This window comes from Mandrillus leucophaeus, unplaced genomic scaffold (genome assembly GCF_000951045.1).
Source record: "Mandrillus leucophaeus isolate KB7577 unplaced genomic scaffold, Mleu.le_1.0 Scaffold27, whole genome shotgun sequence".
NCBI classification, from domain to species: Eukaryota; Metazoa; Chordata; class Mammalia; order Primates; family Cercopithecidae; genus Mandrillus; species Mandrillus leucophaeus.
In genome coordinates, this window is record NW_012102809.1 from 5067121 (window position 1) to 5073101 (window position 5981).

Below are 5981 nucleotides of genomic sequence, written 5' to 3' on the forward strand. Positions count from 1 at the left end.
TCAGCTAATTTTTGTATTTTTAGTAGGAGACAGGGTTTCATCATGTTGGTCAAGCTGGTCTTGAACTCCTGACCTTGTGATCCTCCTGCCTTGGCTTCCCAAAGTGCTGGGATTACCGGCGTGAGCCACGCACCCAGACGCACCCATTTTTATGGCTTCTCTTACACCTAGTGATGCCTCTCATGTGAGGGTCCCTTCCCCACCTCCCCCGCCAAAAACCTCCCCAGGCTTCAAACTGCAGCTAAGTGGTACCTCTGTAGAGTGTCCTTCACTCTCTCCTCAAGAGGGAACCTCTGCCTCTCTATTCTCTGTATCTTCACACCTTTTTAAAAAATTACTCTTAAGCCAGCTTTCATATTATTCTCATATTGTGGTTATTTTCTTTGTCACCTATTATATATAAACTCCTTGAAGACAGGACAAGGGTCTTAACCTCTGAATTTTCCTTAGCTTGACTCAGTGGGAGGCATATGGTAAGTGCTCAACCAATATTTTAAAGAAATGAATAGAATCTCTTCTTTAACCCAGTTATGTTTCATTAGTCAAGATAGCTAGCATTTTTTCCCTTTAAAACATCTCTTTGGCCGGGGCGCAGTGGCTCATGTCTTAATCCCAGCACTTTGGGAGGCCGAGGTGGGCAGATCGCCTGTGTTCAGGAGTTCAAGACCAGCCTGGCCAACATAGTGAAACCCTGTCTCTACTAAAAACACAAAAAATTAGCTGGGCGTGGTGACATGCGCTTATAATCCCAGCTACTCAGGAGGCTGAGGCAGGAGAATCGCTTGAACCTGGGAGGTGGAGGTCGCAGTGACCCGAGATTACGCCATTGCACTCCAGCCTGGGCCACAGAGCGAGGCTCCATCTCAAAAAACAAAACAAAAACACATCTCTTTATGTTCATTTCTTTTCCATTTTGATTGCTGCTCTGCAGAAAAAGAGAGAGAGGAAGGATGGAAGGAAGGATGAAAGGAAAGAAAGGAGGAAGGGAGGAAGAAAGGAAGGGAGGAAGGAGGGAGGGCGGGAGGAAAGGAAAGAAGAAGGAAGGAAAGAAACTACATTTAGATCCCCTTCCCAGACCAATTACATGAGAATTTCTGGAGAAGGAGTCCAACATCCTTAATTTTCTCATGTGCCACCAGGATTGAGAACCACCACTTTTTTGGTCCCTTTTAATTCGACCAGTTTTATCTCTAAACCTCTAAAACAGGGAGGGAGGGAGAAACGAGGGAGGAACCCAGTGGCTTTCAGGGCACGTTTCACAGGCCCATCCAATCTATTCAGCTACTTCTTCCAACAGGTGCCTCTGCTCCTAGGCTCCTCCAGGTCCCACAGACACACTGTGCTCCCATCTTTATTCCCTGCTCCTTGCACCTGGATATTTCCCTTCTGCCCTCCCCTACTCACACTCTAACCATCCTTCCAAGCCATTCCCTCCTCCTCAAAGTTTCCCAGACCTCTGCTATCATCCCTTTCTAAATCCCTGTGTTGAAATAAGCATGATGACCATAGCTAATAACACTGTATTGAATGCTGGAAATTGGCGAGGAGTGTAGATATCAGGTGTTCTCACCACACACACACACACACACACACACACACACACACAAAGGTAACTTCCAGGAGATGGATATGTTAATTTGCTTGCCTGTAGTATTCATTTCACTATGGATATGTATTGCAAAACATCACGCTGCACACTTTAAATATATACTACAAAAAAAAGAAATAAGACCTTCGAGTTGGCACAAAATCTAACACAATGGACTTATCCCCACCACCAGTCCACGCACTTGTCTCTCTAAGATCACAAATTCCCTGAGAACAGCGACCATGGCTAAGATTCTGTGGCCACAACCCTGGCCTCTTACCCTGTGGAGAGATGGTTTGCTAATTGAAAGCTTTTTCCAGAGGAGGCCCTTTAACCTAACCCTCTCCTGCCACAGAGTAAATGAAGAAACAAGAAGGTTAAGTGACTTATGGGAAGTCACACATCTTGACCCAAATCTAGCAACCTCAAGGCTCTTCTCTGGTTGCTTATTCACAGCCATCTGTTTTTCTCATTCTCTCCACTGATTCCCCCTCAGGAGCGACAGAAGGCCCTTTACCCTCACCTTTCTCTCTCAGCCTTAAGAACTGTATCTTTCTCAGTGATAGGTCACTCAGCTGCCGTGTTTGGTGGCAGAGCCCAGAGAAGAGCACAGAACTTCAGCCCTCAGGGCAATTCAGCTGCTGCGGTTTCTTTCTGAAAGTCCTTCCCTGAAGAGTCATTCTTTGTGAGGGAGGGGGGTGGGGACCTTTCTGGAATTATTGCTGACATACACACCAAAGGTTGAGTTTGTCTTCTGGGTTAAACAGAGGAACTATGGCTCTAAATTGGCCAGGAAGAGGCTTCAGCTGAGACTACAGGAGGGCAGGCCACCAAGGGAGTATAAAAGAAAAAAGCAGGCTGGGCACAGTGGCTCGTGCCCGTAATCCCAACACTTCGGAAGGCTGGGGTGGGCAGATCACATGAGGCCAGGAGTTTGAGACCAGGCTGGCCAACATGGCAAGACCCTGTCTCTACAAAAAATATAAAAATTAGCAAGGTATGGCGGTATGCACCTGTAGATCCAGCTACTTGGGAGGCTGAGGTGGGAGGATAGCTTGAGCCCAGAAGGTCAAGGCTGCAGTGAGCCGTGACCATGCCACTGCACTCCAGCCTGGCTGACAGAGCAAGCCTCTGTCTCAAAGAAATAAAAATGAAAGAAAAGAAAAAAATATATAACAGTTAAGTAGAAGCAGAAGCTTCCACCAATTTGGAGGAAAAGCAACCTCTATAAACCAATGTGAAGCCAGGACAGGCAGGAAAGAGCACCTCTTGGGTAGAGAGGCCAACAGGGGCCCTGGAATTCAGGCCAGGAGCACATGTTCATGAGAGAATTAGAATTCTGCACTCCAGCAATAATGACTCTGTAATCCCAAGTCACTGGCAGATGTTAAAGTGATTTCCATCCCCATGAGGTGCAGAGACACCAGAAATTCCCCCTGGATTTCTTCCTGGGCAAGGCTGTTGCCAAGGTCCCCAACTAAAGGTAGAAAGGGTGACAGTGGCCAGGGGAGTGAGAAAGACAGCAGGGGCTGGGCCCACACAGGTGGCCGCTGTTCCCACCTGCAGCAGTTAAGGCTTTGATGAGCAGCCCACAGCAGCCACGGCTGGGGAGGGCCACCTCCCACCCGGGCACAAGCCGAAGGACACTTGTGACTGGGGACAGCTGCAGATGGTGAGTACTCTCATGCCCTGTGTCTTTCCACATTGGCATCTTCACTATCGTGTATACCCCTACTCACACCTGGAACCACTCTGCTAGTCCCCAAGAGGAAATTCAGACTGTTAGAATGAGATAATTTCAAAGCTTTAAATGGCTCCCATTTATGAGAAACTGGATGAGAGAGCAAAGCAAAGCATTCACGACTCACGTGCTACAGATATTCAAGCCAGGAGAACTAGCAGGAAGGGGTTCTTTCCAGCCTCCACTCTGCCATTTACCAAGTATGTACCAAATATGTGGGCCTGGGCACTGTGGATGTGGTTCACCATCCCCACATCTGTAACATGAGGGGATCGAGCAAAACGACTCTTTGAAAATAGCCCTGACAATTCTCTAGTTACAAATCCTCATTTCACAATCATTAGGTGAGGGCTCCAATCACACAGCCAGTTGGGTCAGAGCAGAGCTGGAACCTGCCTCCCTGGATATGGCGCTTCTCTGCCCTACCCCACATCTCCTTCCTTGCACCTGTGATTCCTAGCCACCTGCTGTCAACAGGAGTGGCGGGAGGAGGATCCTGGAGCCATAGGCTAGACAAAAAGCCCCAAGATGCAGGCTGCAGGCTGCAGGCTGCAGGCTGCAGGCTACAGGCTACAGGCTACAGGCTACAGGCTACGTGGGAAATTTCCAGATGCCAAGAGAAGGCCACTCTGCTATTTGTCAGAGCTCCCCCATGAAACTAATGAGAAGTCAAATTACATGGGCTAACTAAAGACCACTCAACTCTTATCTGTATTATTTGAATTTCATACAATCAAGCAGACATTTCAGTATGACTTAATTAAAAACTGAATACAGAGTCTTAAAACTTCTATCATTTAGATTCTTTTTTTTTTTTTTTTTTTTGGAGACAGAATCTCGCTCTGTTGCCCAGGCTGGAGTGCAATGACACAATCTCAACTCACTGCACCCTCTACCTCCTGGGTTCAAGGAATTCTCCTGCCTCAGCCTCCTGAGTAGCTGGGATCACAGGCGTGGGCCACCACACCCTGCTAATTTTTGTATTTTTAGTAGAAACTAAGTTTCACCATTTTGGCCAGGCTGGTCTCAAACTCCAGATCTCCAGTGATTCGCCTGCCTCAGCCTTCCAAAAGTACTAAGATTATAGGTGCGAGTCACCACACCTGGCCTAGATTCATTTATTCTGGCTTAAGTAATATTTAATAGGTAAATCACAGATATCCCATTGGAGGAACATTCTCACATAACTCCTTGTGGATAATAATCACATCTAACATTGAAAGGATGCCGTGTGCCACGAGTTTTGGAGATGTCATTTCATCTCATGCTTATGGGACGTGTGGCTGTTACCAGCACCTTACAGATGCGAACACAGAGGGGTGGAGAGTGAGGTCATTTATTCATCCACACAGGGGAGGTATGGGGCCAGGATCAAACCCACGTGTGTTCGATAGACTGACTTCACAGTCCATGTCCCCGACCCCTTCACCACACTGTCTCTCGGTGGGTATTTACACCTGGCATTAATATGTCTCTCTAACACCATTACTGAAGTCAGGTTTTGACAGAGTAAGGAAGATAAGAGACAACATCAGAGCACCTGGGCTCCAGGCCCAGCTGCACCCCTTATTACTTACACGTTAACCTGTATGAACTGCAGTGTCTCATCCAAATAAGAATGATTCTAGATTATTGCTCACAGAACTGTTGTGAAGATTAAATCTCAGAACCCATGTACAATGCTCAGTGCAATGCCTGGTATATAATAAGCTCTCAATGAAAATACATAATCATGGTTTAGGACACCAAAGATCACCTGGGCTCCCGTCACAGGCACTGCTGCTGGCCAGCCCTGGATTGAAGCACCATGCTCCTGGGCTGCCAGCTTCTACAGATTTCAGCTACCCTGAACATTCCCTGCCTTAAAGGCAGCTTCCAGAAAGAGCACAGTTGATCCCAAGTTAAATTGTCAGGTAGACGACCAGCTGCCATTCATATGGAGCCAAGTGTGGATGCGTGGATAAGTTAGAGGATGAAGCTCTCCCTTTAGGGTCACACCACATGCTCCCCAGCAAACTTGAGGACTGACTACTACAGAATCCGTGAGTGTTCTGGCTGGTTCAGAGACCTCAGTTACCCCAGTTGCCCGTGCTGACAGCAGCAATCTTGATGCGCCACCTGAGTGAGGGTTCCACTCAGCTGTATATGATATGAGTTAAAATAGTTTTAAATTTGTAAGTGAGTTTTTCACTTTTGTGTCTTAAAAGGCAAAAGAAATGACCTCAGTTTTTATTTTTTCAAAACAAAGTCCAAAAGGTATAGACTCTCCAGCACCATCTCCAATGGCATATTTCCATAAACCCTCTGCATAGGCATGCCTAACCACTCGCCACTCTGAAAATATATCGTGCTTTCTCACCCCTCTGTGCCTTTGCTCTCACCCTCCCTACCTGAGAATGAATCACTTCCTTGTCTCCGTTGAAGCATTTGGTTACTTCTTCCTCGCTTTCAGACCTTTTGTATAAGACGTCGCTTATGTCTTCCTACTAGACTGTAGACCACATTGAGAGGTGACAACGTGCTAGCACAGCCCTCGCTCTGGGCGCCTCCTCGGCCTCGGTGTCCACTCTGGCGGCACTTGAGGAGCCCTTCAGCCCTCCACGGCACGCTGGAAGCCCCTCTCTGGGCTGGCTGAGGCCAGAGCCACCTTCC